The sequence below is a fragment of the Rhipicephalus microplus genome, chromosome 5 (genome assembly GCF_043290135.1).
Source record: "Rhipicephalus microplus isolate Deutch F79 chromosome 5, USDA_Rmic, whole genome shotgun sequence".
NCBI classification, from domain to species: Eukaryota; Metazoa; Arthropoda; class Arachnida; order Ixodida; family Ixodidae; genus Rhipicephalus; species Rhipicephalus microplus.
Window position 1 is genome coordinate 164,528,893 of NC_134704.1, and position 18,970 is coordinate 164,547,862.

Below are 18,970 nucleotides of genomic sequence, written 5' to 3' on the forward strand. Positions count from 1 at the left end.
TATTCAATCCAACACCACATAGGCATCTTTGCTATAGCAAAGCCATGTGTCATTGATTCATGCACTAGATGGGACAATGCAAATGTAACAAAAAAGGTGAAGAAAGAAAACAAGGGAGAAAAAGAAAAGGGGGGATGCAAAGCAGTAGCAGTGTAGCACTACTTTTACTTTGCATTCCCCTTTTCTTTCTTCATTTTCTTCTTTTCTATCATTTATCTTTTTTTTGCTTCCCTTATCCCCAACCTCCGACAGGAGGACACTTTGTATCAGCGCAACCTAACTTGAAAAGAAGCAAGGGCTGCACTCTTCTGCGTTATAGATTTTTTTTTCAGACAAACATTTTTAACAGGCACACACGCCTATACCAAAAGATGATGTCATTACGGACCCCAATTAAACTAACACGCCAAGGATGACAAGGTGACTTCTAAAAAATAGGTCCTCCTATCGCAACATCGGCCAGCCTGTCTAAAGCACTTCTACTGTTCACCCTGATTACCCCACTAGATGTTTCCATCTGTCGACTCACATCTTCATTTTGGATAACACTAAGACGAGCTTACATTGATGAATACGCACGAATATTTAGTGATGTATCATGTATCAGATTAAGCAACTCTGTTAAAAAATTATTGATAGCTTGCTTCCAGGCTTTTTATACTGTAGCCTGAAACTTCGTAATGTCTTCTATGCACATGAACCAGATTGACAACGTAATGCACAACATGCTTAAGAATACTGCGAGGAACAAGATAACGACAAAACGACCAGCCACCCAAAATTTTCGCTGTACATGTTTATAAAATGTTTATGTACCCCAAACGAGGTGCTTATGATACAAGCCGAAAAAACCTACAAATAGGGCCTTGGAGTCTTCTGGAAGTAGACGTGTTGCATCTTTTCTGTAGAGGGCTTTACACCCATAAGTGAGGAACAAAACTCCTGTATAATGAAGAATGTTGGCAGCTATCAGTTATAGAAAAACCTAATGCAGCTAATCTTCCCCGACACATCTGTACATTTAGAGAGGTGACGTAGCTTCTGTGATTCTGGCAGTACCTCCAACAGGACCAGTGCGAAAATTGGCACTACTTGGCTAGACAAATGTCCAAACATGCCTGCCCGACTCCCTCTAGCCATCCTGGCTGAATCTGACACATGATTTTATAACTGCTGGCTGGACAAAAACAAAACCACTGAAGCACTCACAATACACAGCGTGAAGTTCCTCTGGAGTGGTCAACTTCGTCTTCTGCGATGAAAGAGCAGCACAGTGTACTGATAAGGCACTCTTTGCAATGGTTTTCAATGCCACACAGTGACCTTGCTGTTCCTGTCGAAGAGAGCTTCGGGAGCTTGGAGGGTGCTTGCTCTTTTCTGGGGGCTGCTGCCGCTCCTCGTTTTCTGCTCAAGGTCAACCTACACAAAGTTGTAGACGAGGCTTTAAGAGTTGTATATAATGATATACAAATTTTTGCTGAACACACATTTCCTCGTGGCCAACTGAGGAATTTCTTATAAAACTTAAGGCCTCGCATATGCAAACATTTACAATCGATCCGAAGATGCACTCGACTCTAAAGAAGCAAGTTTGTTATGTAGTGTATATAAAGAAAGGTCATTCAGCACAACCACAACTACAGTTGCACGCGAAAACGACATTTTACACAATCCTGTTTATTTACATGGTCCATTTTATTTTATTTACACGGTCCATTTTGCACGGTCCTGTTTTACACGATCTGGTCTGCATGAACTCTTGAACCGGGCACCATATAGGTTGAAAGACACACACAGACTTTGAGACAAACCTAGTTTCCCGTGGAGCATCCTCTTGCACTCTAACAACACATCTCAATCTAGTTAGTTGGTCAGAACTAGGTGAAAACAGCTCGCACTTGAAAAGCATGGGCATACGGAATGACGCCTGCACCCTGTGCTTTCTGTACATTCTCGTTGAGGGTGCAGTTTTCACCTTATCCTTATGCAATTTCGCATTTAATACATTGTTCGCTACATAATCTTAGTGGCATTAAAGTGTGTGATACCGTCATGTGTATCCCATGTAATTTATAAAAATAGAATACAAGATAGCTTGATTCAAAAATAACAAAGTGCATCCAGCGCCATGTCCTGTAGCCATTCTTTAGGCAAGTGGCAGAATGATTTATTCTTCAAAACATATCTTACTTGTAACCACTACAAGAGCTAACTCGTACACTGGCACATTCTGTTTGCCTCTTCAGATTATAAGCTACCTCTTTTACACCAGAAAATCTTCAAGAAGAATAGAAGTGTTGTAATTGTGAAGAAAGAAAAGTAGAAGGAAAACAAGATATTGATTGATTTGTGGGGTTTAACGTCCCAAAACCACCATATGATTATGAGAGACGTCGTAGTGGAGGGCTCCGGAAATTTTGACCACCTGGGGTTCTTTACCGTGCACCCAAATCTGAGTACACGGGCCTACAACATTTCCGCCTCCATCGGAAATGCAGCCGCCACAGCCGGGATTCAAACCCGCGACCTGCGGGTCAGCAGCCGAGTACCTTAGCCAATAGACCACCGTGGCGGGGCAGGAAAAAAAAGATAGCCTGCCCTGTACAGGGACCGAGCCTGCGAACTTCGAATAACATGTCCGATGCTCTATCAACTGAGCTACCATGGCGGCTATCGCTCTTCCATTTTGTACGGTATATATGTGCATTTATACATGGAACAGTCAGTCAGCGCTGCCTGTTACCATTATGGCGAATGTGGGACACCTTTTTTTGCCTACTGGCAATTACATTACGATTGCAATTACGTTACGATTACTTCCAATATCCCTATACTTCTTTGGCAGCATTATGCATCTGTCCGTTTTCAGAAAATCTGCTAGTCACAGGAGGAGGCAATAGTTCACCCTCCCACCTAAATGCATGTACTTGAACACATGCACAACTGATCAAAAAAAAAACAAGTCACACACTGCTAAGATTACTGAGATTCACTGTTTCAGATTCATGAGTAAAGGACAGAACTATAAATTTAAGGGTTTCTTGTCTTTGTTGAACACATTATAAAGAGAACTAGCAGAAAATGATGCCAAACAAACTGATTGATATGTGGGGTTTAACGTCCCAAAACCACTATATGATTATGAGAGACGCCGTAGTGGAGGGCTCCGGAAATTTAGACCACCTGGGGTTCTTTAACGTGCACCCAAATCTGAGCACACGGGCCTACAACATTTCCGCCTCCATCGGAAATGCAGCCGCTGCAGCCGGGATGCCAAACAAACAATAGGAGATGTTATCAAAAGTAACTTTAACAAAATTGTGAAAAGAAAAGTGAACAAAAACGTAACTTGGCAACGTTTTTTGACAATTGAATTTACATTACTTTTTATAACATCTCTTTATTTTACTGGGTAATGTTGTCGGGTAATTCTCATTATTAGAGTGGTGAGTAGGCTGACAAAGAAAGTATATGGCACTGATACTTCTTTTGAACACCTAAAAGTTCGAGGAACTTAAAAGAGTGGAAGCTACTTTGAGTAGACCAGAATATTTAGTTGGAGCGAAAAAAAAACGTACACACATTTTTACCAGGCTTTTTAACCTATTTTGAGACATAAAAGTGTATGCTGCCAGTAATGTTAGGTACCATTACTTTTGTCACACTATGCACTGTAGCAGGTGTAGTTATAGTGGTGATAGTGAAGGATTAATCAAGCACGCCACCAACTGCGTTCACATCAATGGTCGTGTATTTTAAAAATAAACCTGCTGTATAGTAAAAAAAATTTTAGAGCATTTATGATTTTATCCAAATCAAGTTAAACCGACTGGGTTAGCAAACCATTTGCATAAAATCAAAAGGCATAAATTGATTCATGTATTATAACTATGTGAACAATTTCAGCAATGCAGGGCAAAGTGACAACAGTTCTATTAAAAACCCCTCTCATTATAACATGCATGAAAAGCACCACACCAGAATATTTTATAGCGCATGTAATATCGAGACTACTAGACTGTCTATTGACCTTTTAGAAGAAGGGTATCTCCTTCACATTCATGGGGCAACCACTTAGCCTTTTCCTGAGCTTTTCTGTGAATATTTACTGAATTTCAGATATCATTAGGATTGATTTAGAATAAACAGATTTTGCTTACGCATTGAAACCTAGTTCTGTATGTAACTGCAATTATGGGTGCCAAACCATCTCCAATTAATTTTTACCATTTAACTTATTTTTTAACTGCAGCAGCACAAATAGCTATGGGTGCCCAAAAAGTAGCTAGAAACAATACCTTTACCTCTTTGAGCCTTTTGGAAGTGTTCAGCTTCTCAGTGCTCACCTTACAACATTTTTTTTTAAATACGTGTTTGTATGCCCAATGCTCTTGCTCATTGTACAGTGAGGAGGAGCACATGGCAAGAAGAGACAAGAAAGAAGCATAGCGAAAAAAAGCGAAATAAGCGAGGACCTCTTTTGTATCGTACAATGTGTGTAACATTACTATTGCGACAACATATAGACAAATTATCACGGCTATGTATCCATTGTAGAGTCATACACAGCTGCAACACCACGACTAAATTTCAACCTTGTGTTGGTTTAGGATCCCTTTATAGTGGCAAGCTAATGATATCTCCATTTGTTTGGCACATACTAAGATACAGTGAAATGTGATATGGTAATCTCATTTAGAATGCACGTCATGTGGCTTCATTGTATATGTGGCCACAAGTAACTCTGGTTGCAAAGCAATATGGCAGAGCCTAAACAGACGTCACCGACCACTCCAATCTGAACTTGCCTTTGCTACTTGCCCATTATCATCCCAGCAAAAAATGAATAATTGAATATGCTACAGATAAGTGCTAGCTTATGCTAAGGACCAAGTATGAAGGGTGTTTTGTCATTATTGAGATCAGTTATTTGTTCAAGAACACTTGCTGTCAAACACAAATACATTGCTGTCGAAGCATCAAGACTCAAATATAAAGCAAAAAGAAGTGTCTCTTTAAAAATTACAGGCCACAAGGCAAGATAAATATTTGATATACTTGGGATGTAAGGCACGCACAAGAGGTGCTGCCATATTATACTTTTCCTTGTGTGGAAACCTGCTTGCTTTACTCACCCAACACATCTGTAAAGATGCCGTGAAAACACCAAGGAGCTGATGCAGCAAGGTTGAACACATGTCCAAGGATTCCACCATTCCTAATTAGCCCTACAGTCTCCACAGTCCTGCAACCATTTGTAAGACAAATATAGTTCTACCCAAAGTTCTTGGTTTACAGACACACATGCAAGACGCATAACCACACTATAGCAAGTTTGCATGATAATGCGCTGGGTAGCAAAACGGATGCCAATATCAAGTAGCCCGGCCTGCCGATTCTTTCTTTCCGTTCTAAATTATTCAATCCATGGTTATTAATTGTTCCCCCAATGTGAACTGTACTGGCAGTCCGGTGAAGAATTGCAATGTATTTCAAACACAGTCCAATTCATGGCAAGTAAGCATGCAATAGCGTTTTGTCAGCTGTTCGAGAAAAGAGCATGAAGTTTAGCTAAAACCCATGTTTTTTATAAACACCATTCAATTTGATATAAAAGTTGTGAGCATTATGTGAAGGAACACGGATTCATGTTTAATCAATGATTTCTTATATTGTACTGATATGAATGCAACTAACTGAATATGAAACGATAATTTTTGCTTGAGAATTTAGAGTTATGAACACAATCGCACTTGCCAGCTGCATCTTGTCCAAAACAGCGGCAAGATAGGCTAGTTTCTGTAGGTGAGCAGTAATGAGCAGTGCAAAGTAACAAGAAACACCAGTAACAACAGTATGGGGCAAGCACAGACTGCCAACTGTATAATTTATTGCACAAAAGTTCACCTGAATATCAGTCAGACAACTCGTGCAAATGAAGGTCCAGTTGGGAATGAACAAGTTACGAAATCAACAATGCCTGCTTTCACTAACAGGACCCTCATTCACATAAGTATGCAGCGATAGGCCCCTACCGAGGTACGTCACAGCATGATGTCACTGGCACATGTAAAAGGTGTGGCTGGTAAAAACACTCCCGCTGGTGGCTCAGCCCGGTACAGTCGTGCGGAGTTTGGGGCAAGTTTTAATTTTCCAAAGCTTACACTTCACGTTACAATGTCGAAATTAGCTGTAGTATGTGTCAGCAAACATCTAGCTGTGTGGTAAACTGTGTGGTAAAATATTTGCCACGCTGTCTGTTTATCTTGAAGAAGTGAACACACGTGGTGGCCTGTGCGAGAAACAACGGCATAGTCTTCAAAAATGTGCACTGTTGATTGCGGCATGTAGTGTGCATTGAAAGGTATTGAGAATATCGGTTCAACTGAGAATATTGTGTGTAGTGTGTGCAGTGTCAATAACAATGTGTCTTGTTTGCGAAGACGTTAGCACTCATGACAGGGACCGGTCGATGAAAAAACTTGATTCGACATTTTAGTCAAGGTAAATATGCACTTGACGCGACAATATGCGAGTGGGTACATCTCGGTGTTTGCGCTGTGTGCAGAAAAAAATTGCATGGTCACCGGGCTGGAAGATACCATTTGCTGAAGCTGCATGTATGAATCGCCCCGACGAGTACGCAAGCCCAATAAAGGTATAACTCGTTTTATCGAAGGCCTCATATGTCCTCATGTATTAGGCAGAGATTCTTGTTTCACATATACTCAGTACCTTTACCGCTCGATATTCATGAAGTGACGATGCAAACAACAAGTTTGTGTGTTAGGTCCTAAGGCAGCAATGTAAATATGCAAATACGTTGTAGGTGTCAGATGCAGCGATGTAACTGCACAAAAGATTACGTATATATTAGGCTACAGGTTTAGAATTGCATACATCTCAGTGGTCTATCAGGAACTTCACAAACAACTTCCTTGCCAACCAGCCCTTGCACAGAGGGAGGGAATGGCTGGCACGGTGCTTGAAGTGACGTCACACTATTTGCAAACATTGAGAGGTTTCTTATTAGGCAACATTTTGCACAATATATTTTTAATATGCGAGACTGTACTCGTCCACATTGATCATACTGATGTCTTTTGTTGTTACTTTGTGCTGTGAATCACTAGGCATTTAGTCACCATGATCTTTAAAAGCTAATTTCAGTGTTCGCTCTCATATTGCTGACAACTGTGTTGTTGCATAAATTGGGCAAAAAAGCAACACAGAAAAGCTGTCACAATAAATACACCAACATGGGTATTCTCCTGCAAACAAAAGTCGGCACTGGTCCTGTCATTACCCGTCTTCCTTCTCTCTTTTCCTTGTTTGTGCTGAAACAGCCAAACACCTGATGAGTTAGATGAGAAATATTAACGCATCAAAACTATAAGTGCTTGCATCAGCAACTACACAACAGCGTGATAACTGCACCCCTGCCACACAGCAGCGAAACATATTTTGAACATGCTGGCAGTGTATTATTTTATAAAAAGCAACTCTGGCAGATTACAAAATCTCACATTGTGCATGCAAGTTTTCTTTAAAGTCAGGCGTGCAATGTAGGTGCTGGCCGGTACATTATTAGTTACAAGCAAAGGCGTCTTGCAGGTACACATGCAGATTGCACGAACACCTCTCTCTCTCTCCACTAGGCACACACATTATATCTTTTAACAAGCACACGCCACTGTTTAGGGGCATAATAACACTCTACCGTGAACGTATGCTAATCAACCCACTTAGGCGGTTGGCTAGGTGAATCGAGCCAAGTTACAAATTGTATCGCCCGCGAACGTAAACAAAATGCTGCTTTGCACCAAATGGCACTGCAGGCTTCGTTTAATCAACAACGTAGCAAGCGCCATGTGCGTCTTCCTCACTACATTGCAAATATAAAAAAAATCGATCACCATACACATGCATGTTGCCGCAGTTGTCTCGAATTAGCTCCAGTAAGGCCGCGCCGATGTGCCATGGCTCTGCTGGTGTTAGCATTGTCAAAGCGAATCGGCAACCGCACTCGCAAAGGCGCGTAAGGTTGCCGTTTCACGACGCCTCGTTCGAGTGCAGCAACACACACTTGCACTGAGTGGCAGACTTGGTCTACATAAAAAAGTGTCCCCCATACATTTAGTTTCTTTCACACTGTCCTGAGGGAAGCGACCACAGGGGTCAGCCGTCACCTGGGAGTCCTTCGAGCGCCCGCCCAACCCGCCGATTCCTTGGACGACTCGCAGTTGATCCGCACTCGAACAACCGCGGGAATAGTGCGCAATCTTAGCACATCACACGAACGAGTAACGGCGCTTCCTTGCGTAAATTTCACATTTCGTGCTCTCGTGTGTAGCAGCGCGAACACATGACAGACGAACCGACACGGCATGCCCACGAAAACAAAGAAGACAAACAACATGTGGCTTAGTTGTGAATGGATTTGACTTGGATATCTGTGTGAAGAAAATAAAAAAAACATCTGTCGCTGCTATAAACCAAAAAAACTGTATGTTATCTGGCAAAATAACTTTAAAAGTGATAAACGGTTATTCAAAAAACAAGTTACAACTTATGAATATTTTCCAGGTCTTTGTTTTGTCTTTGTTCTAGCAGACGACAGCCTCCTACTGCTTCTACGACAGACGTAGTGCGGTTTCACGTTCGGTGCGTGTCGCCGACGCAAAGCTCTACAGTAGTGATATCAGAGGGATCAATTCTCAATGAATCATAGAATGGCTACAAAGCAGTAACGTTTTGACATAGTGCAGTAGGCAATCTTTCAAGGTATGACATTTCTTTGCTCTGAAGCAAATCGAAGCAAGCCGGCCGGCGCAATCAGCTGATGTAGCCACTACGCGAGGCATGGTCGTGCGCAATAGCGTCGCGCCCTGCGCTAGATTTGTCATCAAGCGATAGAGCTACTAAGTGGAATACAGCTAGATGGAGGGATTAATGGCGTATCACTCTAATTTCCTGTGGTGGCCGACTCAATCGCAAGAGAGCCCCGGGAAACAACTTTCAACTGCTCAAGCTTGTGTGTGGGTGTAAAAATACTTGTTTTATCCGAGGCGGGGCAGCAATCTATAGTTGAAAGACATGCGAAAAGCATGTGACGTATATACAATCCCAAAACATATGCACACAACAATAGATACGATCGCATATCGTACATAAATATGCCAACACATAGCGTGTAAAAAGCAAACTTATATACATAACTTAAAGCCATGACACCCTTCAGCGCGAATAGCTCAGCAAGCTAACGCACTCAGATCACGTACGCGAGCACAACTGAGTGGCGCAGGTTCGAGTCCCACCAAGTCTAATTTTTTTTTCAACGTTTTTATTTTACTGCTATCTTTTCTAATGCCTGAGGTTCTAAAACAAAATAAAAGCAATATTGCGTTCAAGTACGTATGTGGGACTGTGTTTTTTGCGCAACAGTTATTAGTATTTTTATTTTCATTAATAATTTTTTAATTTATTTCATAATATAACAAAATTAAGGACTAAGGGGAACATTGGGTCTGCTTGATTGTGAAGGGACTCGAGAAGTGAGAAAACTCGAACCAAAAAATTTATTTGAGAAAAAACTGAGCATTTCACAGCCGGACCAGTTTCTTCAAGGATAGGCCCTAGGTATGCGCGAGACTTGCTATATGACTCATCTCAAGCTGTGGCAGTTGAGGGAAGGCAATATCACCGAGAAGCAATTCCAAAATATATTTTGGTGGATGTTTTTTGATTTCTCCAAAATAAGGGCTGCACAATTGTGATCGAGCCAAACCAAGAATTGCGGGCACAAAGTGAGACAGAAAATGAATAATGTTGATTGTTTGAAAAATTGCCCTTAATAAAAGGAAATGTTATGAGTGCTACGTAGCTTAACTCGCAGTAGGAATTTTATATATGCATATAGATAGTTTAAAATGGACAATGTTGCACACACAGACATTGGTTAAATTTCTTTGCAGCACAGTTGAAGCATCTATGAAACTGAAGCATCAAGAGAAGCTCATGCGTCCTCACTTTATTGCGCTTTACATAGCTTGTATGCGTTCATGCAGCCATGATATGATATATTTTAAAGCATTTGTTTAACCTATAATCTTCTTATTCATTAAAGCTGGCCCATAGGTTGTGTCTTATGTAGCACTACAATTGAAGCGTTATCTGCAAGTTGGTCTGAAACAATGCTTTTGAAAATCTCAAAACGACCCAGCAATATACACGACTATCCATGCATCAATGATAAGCACCATTATCTGTTTGTACATATCAGTTGTGCTCTCATACTTAATTATTTTTCTGTCCACTCCCTCTGCCCCTACCTCGTTTCCGTCGTGAAGCTGTGGCAAGTTGTGTATAGCTGTATTAATATTGTAGGAGCACATACTATCAATAAAAAATTATTTTTAGGCTACATGCAATTAGTTTTCATACATTTTCATTTCTTTTGTCGGTGCTCAGGAGAGCTAAGCTCATGTTCGATATTTTAAAATGACATTTCTCTTTGCCAATGTTAATGAGAACAATTTAATTATTATTAACAAGTTCATTCACATTGAATTTAGTTCTCATTATTATTGTCTCTACCAAAAAACGAGCCCTTGAATTTATGCATTTTTGCTTGATTTGTTTTCGTGTGACAGCATGCAAGTAAAATGAGTTATTGTCATTCCTTGTGAATGACACATTTTCCGTGTGACAGACTTTAGCACCTGGTCATCTGCAAAAGTTGTATTCATTCTGGAAAAGGGCGAACAGCGGTGACTGACAACACAGACTACCCTGCGTTATTTTTTTGTACTATATATGTCACTGTGCATTCATTTATAACTTTATAGAGCTCGGATTTCCTGCTAAAAGTGTGACAACAACTGTACAGTTTCCACATTTTTGCAACAATCCACATGCCTTTCATACACTATTGCACATTTTCGTAAGCACCTTACAAAATCTGTATATTTCCGTAAGACCACACATTCTGCATTTTCCTTATGAAAGCTTCTGTACACTCCGTACACTTTTCTTATCCTTCCATATCTTCCATCATGAACTCTCCGTATGCTCCATAAGTTTCCATATCTTTCCTTATCCTTCCATATACTCCATAAAAAGCATTCCATATATGCCATACATTTTCCTTATCTTTCCGTATACTCCATAAAAAGCATTCCGTATACGCCATAAAATTTCCTTATCCTTCCTTATACTCCATAAGAAGCTTTCCGTAAATGCCATACAACTTCCGTATATTTCCATGAAACTCCATATTTTTTCCGTACGTAGCATAAGGAAATGTTACGGAGTCCACATATATTCCGTAAGATTTCATACGGAACGTTTCATTAGGGTATCTACTTATTTGTCTGTCTAAAATGACTTGTCTCTTTACCTGTGCTTCATCCACAGAAGGCCGAGCAAAACATGCCACCGCGTGTGTGCAAACGCCTACACTAAGTGGACTCGCTGGCGATACGGTAGCACGTCTGACTCCAGATCAGAAGGTTGCGTGTTCGAATCACGTCCGGATGAAATTCTCTTTTTTTATTATTTTCATTTATCTGAATATCTACTTATTTGTCTGTCTACAATGACTTGTCTCTTTACCTGTGCTTCATCGACAGAAGGCCGAGCAAAACATGCTACCGCGTGTGTGCGAACGCCTGCGCTCAGTGGACTCGGTGGCGACGCAGTAGCGCGTCTGACACCAGATCTGAAAGTTGCGTGTTCGCATGACGTCCGGGTCAAATTCTCTTCTTTATTATTTTCATCTGTCTATCTACTTATTTGTCTGTCTACAATGACTTGTCTCTTTACCTGTGCTTCATCCACAGAAGGCCGAGCAAAACATGCCACCGCGTGTGTGCAAACGCCTACACTAAGTGGACTCGCTGGCGATACGGTAGCACGTCTGACTCCAGATCAGAAGGTTGCGTGTTCGAATCACGTCCGGGTGAAATTCTCTTTTTTTATTATTTTCATCTATCTGTATATCTACTTATTTGTCTGTCTACAATGACTTGTCTCTTTACCTGTGCTTCATCGACAGAAGGCCGAGCAAAACATGCTACCGCGTGTGTGCGAAGGGCTACCCTATGGCCGGATTCGTTTGCGCAACGGTACCACGTCTGACTCCAGAAGAGAAGAATGCGTGTTCGAATCACGTCCGGGTCAAATTCTCTTTTTTGTTATTTTTATCTGTCTATCTACTTATTCGTCATTCTACAATGACTTGTCTCTTTCTGTGCTGCATCGACAGAAGGCCGAGCAATACATGCTACCACGTGTGTGCGAACGGCTACAATAAGTGGACTCGGTGGCGACACGGTAGCACGTCTGACTCCAGATCAGAAGGTAGCGTGTTCGAATCACGTCTGGGTGAAATTCTTTCTTTTATTATTTTCAACTATCTGTCTATCTACTTATTTGTCTGTCTACAATGACTTGTCTCTTTACCTTTGCTTCATCGACAGAAGGCCGAGCAAAACATGCTACCGCGTGTGTGCGAACGGCTACCCTAAGCGGACTCGGTGGCGTAACTTTAGCACGTCTGACTCCAGATCAGAAGGTTGCGTGTTCTAATCACGTTCGGGTAAAATTTTCTTTTTAATATTTTTATTTATCTGTCTATATACTTATCTCTCTGTCTACAATGACTTGTCTCTTTACCTTTGCTTCATCGATAGAAGGCCGACCAAAACATTCTACCACGTGTGTGCGAACGACAACCCTAAGCGGACTCTGTGGCGAACCGGTAGCGCGTTTGATTCCAGATCCGGAAGTTGTGTGTTCGAATGACGTCCGGGTCAAATTCTCTTTTTTATTATTTTCATCTGTCTATCTACTTATTTTTCTGTCTACAATGACTTGTCTCTTTACCTGTGCTTCATCGACAGAAGGCCGAGCAAAACATGCTACCGCGTGTGTGCGAACGCCTACACTAAGTGGACTCGGTGGCGATACGGTAGCCAACTGACTCCAGATCACATGGTTGCGTGTTCGAATCACGTCTGGGTCAAATTCTCTTTTTTATTATTTTCAACTATCTGTCTGTCTACTTATTTGTCTGTCTACAACGACTTGCCTCTTTACCTGTGCTTCATCGACAGAAGGCCGAGCAAAACATGCTACCGCGTGTGTGCGAAGGGCAACCCTATAAGCGGACTTGTTGGCGCAACGGCAGCACGTCTGACTCTATATCAGAAGGTTGCGTGTTCGAATCACGTCCGGGTCCAATTCTCTTTTTTATTATTTTCAACTATCTGTCTATCTACTAATTTGTCTGTCTACAATGACTTGTCTCGTTACCTGTGCTTCATCGACAGAAGGCCGAGCAAAACATGCTACCGCGTGTGTGCGAATGGCTACCCTAAGCGGACTCGGTGGCGCAACTTTAGCGCGTTATACCCCAGATCAGAAGGTTGCGTGTTCGAGCCATGTGCGGGTCAAACTCACTTTTTTTGTTATTTTTATCTGTCTATCTACCCATTTGTCATTCTACAATGACTGGTCTCTTTACGTGTGCTTCATCGACAGAAGGCCGAGCAAAACATGCTACCTCGTGTGTGCGAACGGCTGCGCTCAGTGGACTCGGTGGCGACACAGTAGCACGTCTGACTCCTGATCAGAAGTTGCGTGTTCGAATCACGTCCTTGTTAGGTTCTCTTTTTTATTATTTTCATCTATCTGTCTATCTACTTAGTTGTCTTTCTACAATGACTTGTCTCTTTACCTGTGCTTCATCGACAGAAGGCCGAGCAAAACATGCTACCGCGTGTGTGCGAAGGGCTACCCCATAGGCGGACTCGGTGGCGCAACGGTACCACGTCCGACTCCAGATCAGAAGCTAGCGTGTTCGAATCACGTCTGGGTGAAATTGTTTCTTTGATTATTTTCAACTATCTGTCTATCTACTTATTTGTCTGTCTACAATGACTTGTCTCTTTACCTTTCCTTCATCGACAGAAGGCCGAGCAAAACATGCTACCGCGTGTGTGCGAACGGCTACCCTAAGCGGACTCGGTGGCGCAACTTTAGCATGTCTGACTCCAGTTCAGAAGGTTGCGTGTTCTATTCACGTCCTGGTCAAATTTTCTTTTTAATATTTTTATCTATGTGTCTATATACTTATTTGCCTGTCTACAATGACTTGTCTCTTTACCTTTGCTTCATCGATAGAAGGCCGACCAAAACATTCTACAACGTGTGTGCGAACGCCAACCCTAAGCGGACTCTGTGGCGAACCGGTAGCGCGTATGACTACAGATCACATATTTGCGTGTTCGAATCACGTCTGGGTCAAATTCTCTTTTTTATTATTTTCAACTATCTGTCTATCTACCTAATTGTCCTTCTACAATGACTTGTTCTTTACCTGTGCTTCACCGACAGAAGGCCAAGCAAAACATGCTACCACGTGTGTGCGAACGGCTACCCTAAGCGGATTCTGAGGCGCAACGGTACCACGTCCGACTCCAGATCAGAAGGTTGCGTGTTCGAATCACGTCTGGGTGAAATTTTCTTCTTTACTATTTTCAACTATCTGTCTATCTACTTATTTGTCGCTCTACAATAACTTGTCTCTTTACCTGTGCTTCATCGACAGAAGGCTGAGCAAAACATGCTACCGCGTGTGTGGGAACGGCTACCCTAAGCGGACTCGGTGGCGCAACTTTAGAGCGTCATACTCCAGATCAGGGGGTTGCGTGTTCGAACAATGTGCGGGTCAAATTCTCTTTTTTGTTATTTTTATCTGTATATCTACCTATTTCTCATTCTACAATGACTTGTCTCTTTATCTGTGCTTCATCGACAGAAGGCCGAGCAAAACATGCTACGGCTTGTGTGCGAACGGCTACACTAAGTGGACTAGATGGCGAAACGGTAGCACGTCTGACTCCAGATCAGAAGGTGGCGTGTTCAAATCACGTCCGGGTCAAATTCTCTTTTTTTATTATTTTCATCTATCTGTCTATCTACTCATTTGTCTGTCTACAAAGACTGATCTCTTCACCTGTGCTTCATCGATAGAAGGCTGAGCAAAACATGCTTCCACGTGTGTGCGAACAGCCAACCTAAGTGGACTCGGTGGCGACACGGTAGCACGTCTGACTCCAGATCAGAAGGTCTCGTGGTCGAATCACGTCCGCGTCAAGTTCTCTTTTTTACTATTTTCATCTATCTGTCTATCTACTTATTTGTCTGTCTACAGTGACTCTTCTCTTCCGCTGTGCTTCATCGACAGAAGGCCAGGCAAAACATGCTACCACGTGTGTGCAACGGCTACCCTAAGCGCACTCGGTGGCGAACTGGTAGCGCGTCCGACTCCAGATCAGAAGGTTGCGTATTTGAACCGCGTGCGGGTCAAATTCTCTTTTTATTATTTTCATCTATCTGTCTATCTACTCTTTTGTCTGTCTACTCTGACTTGTCTCTTCACCTGTGCTTCACCGACAGAAGGACAAGCAAAACATGCTACCACGTGTGGGCGAACGACTACCCTAAGAAGACTCTGAGGCGCAACGGTAGCGCGTCAGACTCCTCATCAGAAGGTAGTGTGTTCGAACCGCGTGCGGGTCAAATTCTCTTTTTTATTATTTTCATCTATCTGTCTATCTACTCTTTTGTCTGTCTACAATGACTTGTATCTTCACCTGTGCTTCACCGACAGAAGGCCAAGCAAAACATGCTACCACGTGTGTGCGAACGGCTACCCTAAGCAGACTCTGAGGCGCAAAGGTAGCGTGTCAGACTCCAGATCAGAAGGTAGCGTGTTCGAATCACGTCTGGGTGAAATTTTTTTTATTATTTTAAACTATCTGTCTATCTACTTATTTGTCTGTCTGCAATGACTTGTCCCTTTACCTGTGCTTCATCGACAGAAGGCCGAGCAAAACATGCTACCGCGTGTGTGCGAACGGCTACCCTAAGCGGACTCGGTGGCCCAACTTTAGCTGTCTGACTCCAGATCAGAAGGTTGCGTGTTCTAATCATGTCCGTGTCAAATTCTCTTTTTAATATTTTCATCTATCTGTCTATCTACTCATTTGTCCTTCCACAATGACTTGTTCCTTTACCTGTGCTTTGTCGACAGAAGGCCGTGCAAAACATGCTACCGCGTGTGTGCGAACGGCTACTCTAAGCGGACTCGATGGCGCAACCTTAGCACGCCTGACTCCAGATCAGAAGGTTGCGTGTTCTAATCACGTCCGTGTCAAATTCTTTTTTTGTTATTTTCATCTATCTGTCTATCTACCTAATTGTCCTTCTACAATGACTTGTTCTTCACCTGTGCTTCACCGACAGAAGGCCAAGCAAAACATGCTACCACGTGTGTGCGAACGGCTACCCTAAGCGGACTCTGAGGCGCAACGGTACCACGTCCGACTCCAGATCAGAAGGTTGTGTGTTCGAATCACGTTTGGGTCAAATTTTCTTTTTATTATTTTCATCAATCTTAATATCTACTTATTTGTCTCCCTACAATGACTTGTCCCTTTATATGGGATTCATCGACAAAGGCCGAGCAAAACATGCTACCACGTTTGTGCGAACGGCTACCCTAGGCGGACTCGGTGGCGCAATGGTAGCGCGTCTGACTCCAGATCAGAAGGTTGCGTGTTCGAATCACGTCTGGGTGAAATTTTCTTCTTTATTATTTTCAACTATCTGTCTATCTACCTATTTGTCGCTCTACAATAACTTGTCTCTTTACCTGTGCTTCATCGACAGAAGGCTGAGCAAAACATGCTACCGCGTGTGTGCGAACGGCTACCCTAAGCGGACTCAGTGGCGCAACTTTAGAGCGTCATACTCCAGATCAGAGGGTTGCGTGTTCGAACAATGTGCGTGTCAAATTCTCTTTTTTGTTATTTTTATCTGTATATCTACCTATTTCTCATTCTACAATGACTTGTCTCTTTACCTGTGCTTCATCGACAGAAGGCCGAGCAATACATGCTACCAAGTGTGTGCGAACGGCTGCCCTGAGCAAACTCGGAGGCGCAACGGTAGCGCGTCTGACTCCAGATTAGTAGGTTGCATGTTCGAATCACGTCCGTTTCAATTTCTCATTTTTATTGTTTTCAGCTATCTGTCTATCTACTTATTTGTCTCTCCACAATGATTTGTCTCTTTATCCATGCTTCATCGACAGAAGGCCGTGCAAAACATGCTACCACGTGTGTGCGAACGTCTGCTCAAAGCGCACTCGGTGGCGCAACTGTAGCGTGTCTGACTCCCGCTCAGAAGGTTGCGTGTTCTAATGACGTCTGGGTCAAATTCTTTTTTAATATTTTCATCTATCTGTCTGTCTACTTATTTGTCTGTCTACAATGACTTGTCTCTTTACCTGTGCTTCATCGACAAAAGGCTGTGCAAAAGATGCTACCACGTTTGTGCGAACGGCTACCCTAAGTGGACTCGCTAGCGCAACTTTAGCACGTCTGACTCCAGATCAGAAGGTTGCGTGTTCTAATCACGTCCGGGTCAAATTCTCTTTTTATTATTTTCATCTATCTGTCTATCTACTTATTTGTCTGTCTGCAATGACTTGTCTCTTTACCTGTGCTTCATCGACAGAAGGCCGAGCAAAACATGCTACCGCGTGTGTGCGAACGGCTACCCTAAGCGGACTCGGTGGCCCAACTTTAGCACGTCTGACTCCAGATCAGAAGGTTGCGTGTTCTAATCATGTCCGTGTCAAATTCTCTTTTTAATATTTTCATCTATCTGTCTATCTACTTATTTGTCCTTCTACAATGACTTGTTCCTTTACCTGTGCTTCGTCGACAGAAGGCCGTGCAAAACATGCTACCGCGTGTGTGCGAACGGCTACCCTAAGCGGACTCGATGGCGCAACCTTAGCACGCCTGACTCCAGATCAGAAGGTTGCGTGTTCTAATCACGTCTGTGTCAAATTCTTTTTTTGTTATTTTCATCTATCTGTCTATCTACCTAATTGTCCTTCTACAATGACTTGTTCTTTACCTGTGCTTCACCGACAGAAGGCCAAGCAAAACATGCTACCACGTGTGTGCGAACGGCTACCCTAAGCGGACTCTGAGGCGCAACGGTACCACGTCCGACTCCAGATCAGAAGGTTGTGTGTTTGAATCACGTTTGGGTCAAATTTTTTTTGATTATTTTCATCAATCTTAATATCTACTTATTTGTCTCCCTACAATGACTTGTCCCTTTATATGGGATTCATCGACAAAGGCCGAGCAAAACTTGCTACCACGTTTGTGCGAACGGCTACCCTAAGCGGACTCGGTGGCGCAATGGTAGCGCGTCTGACTCCAGATCAGAAGGTTGCGTGTTCGAATCACGTCTGGGTGAAATTTTCTTCTTTATTATTTTCATCTATCTGTCTATCTACTCATTTGTCTGTCTACAAAGACTGATCTCTTCACCTGTGCTTCATCGATAGAAGGCTGAGAAAAACATGCTTCCACGTGTGTGCGAACAGCCAACCTAAGTGGACACGGTGGCGACACGGTAGCACGTCTGACTCCAGATCAGAAGGTCTCGTGGTCGAATCACGTCCGCGTCAAGTTCTCTTTTTTACTATTTTCATCTATTTGTCTATCTACTTATTTGTCTGTCTACAGTGACTCTTCTCTTCCGCTGTGTTTCATCGACAGAAGGCCAGGCAAAACATGCTACCACGTGTGTGCAACGGCTACCCTAAGCGCACTCGGTGGCGAACTGGTAGCGCGTCCGACTCCAGATCAGAAGGTTGCGTATTTGAACCGCGTGCGGGTCAAATTCTCTTTTTATTATTTTCATCTATCTGTCTATCTACTCTTTTGTCTGTCTACTCTGACTTGTCTCTTCACCTGTGCTTCACCGACAGAAGGCCAAGCAAAACATGCTACCACGTGTGGGCGAACGGCTACCCTAAGAAGACTCTGAGGCGCAACGGTAGCGCGTCAGACTCCTGATCAGAAGGTAGTGTGTTCGA

At 42.7% G+C, this 18,970-nt stretch overlaps 2 non-coding genes across 2 annotated transcripts; both read left to right on the top strand.

Moving 5' to 3' along the window:
- The first annotated feature begins 16,574 nt into the window (after positions 1 to 16,574).
- TRNAW-CCA (transfer RNA tryptophan (anticodon CCA)) lies at positions 16,575 to 16,646 on the top strand. The gene has a single exon. It is a non-coding gene; the product is annotated as a tRNA-Trp (tRNA).
- A 1,627-nt stretch (positions 16,647 to 18,273) lies between these two features.
- TRNAW-CCA (transfer RNA tryptophan (anticodon CCA)) lies at positions 18,274 to 18,345 on the top strand. The gene has a single exon. It is a non-coding gene; the product is annotated as a tRNA-Trp (tRNA).
- Positions 18,346 to 18,970: the final 625 nt, after the last annotated feature.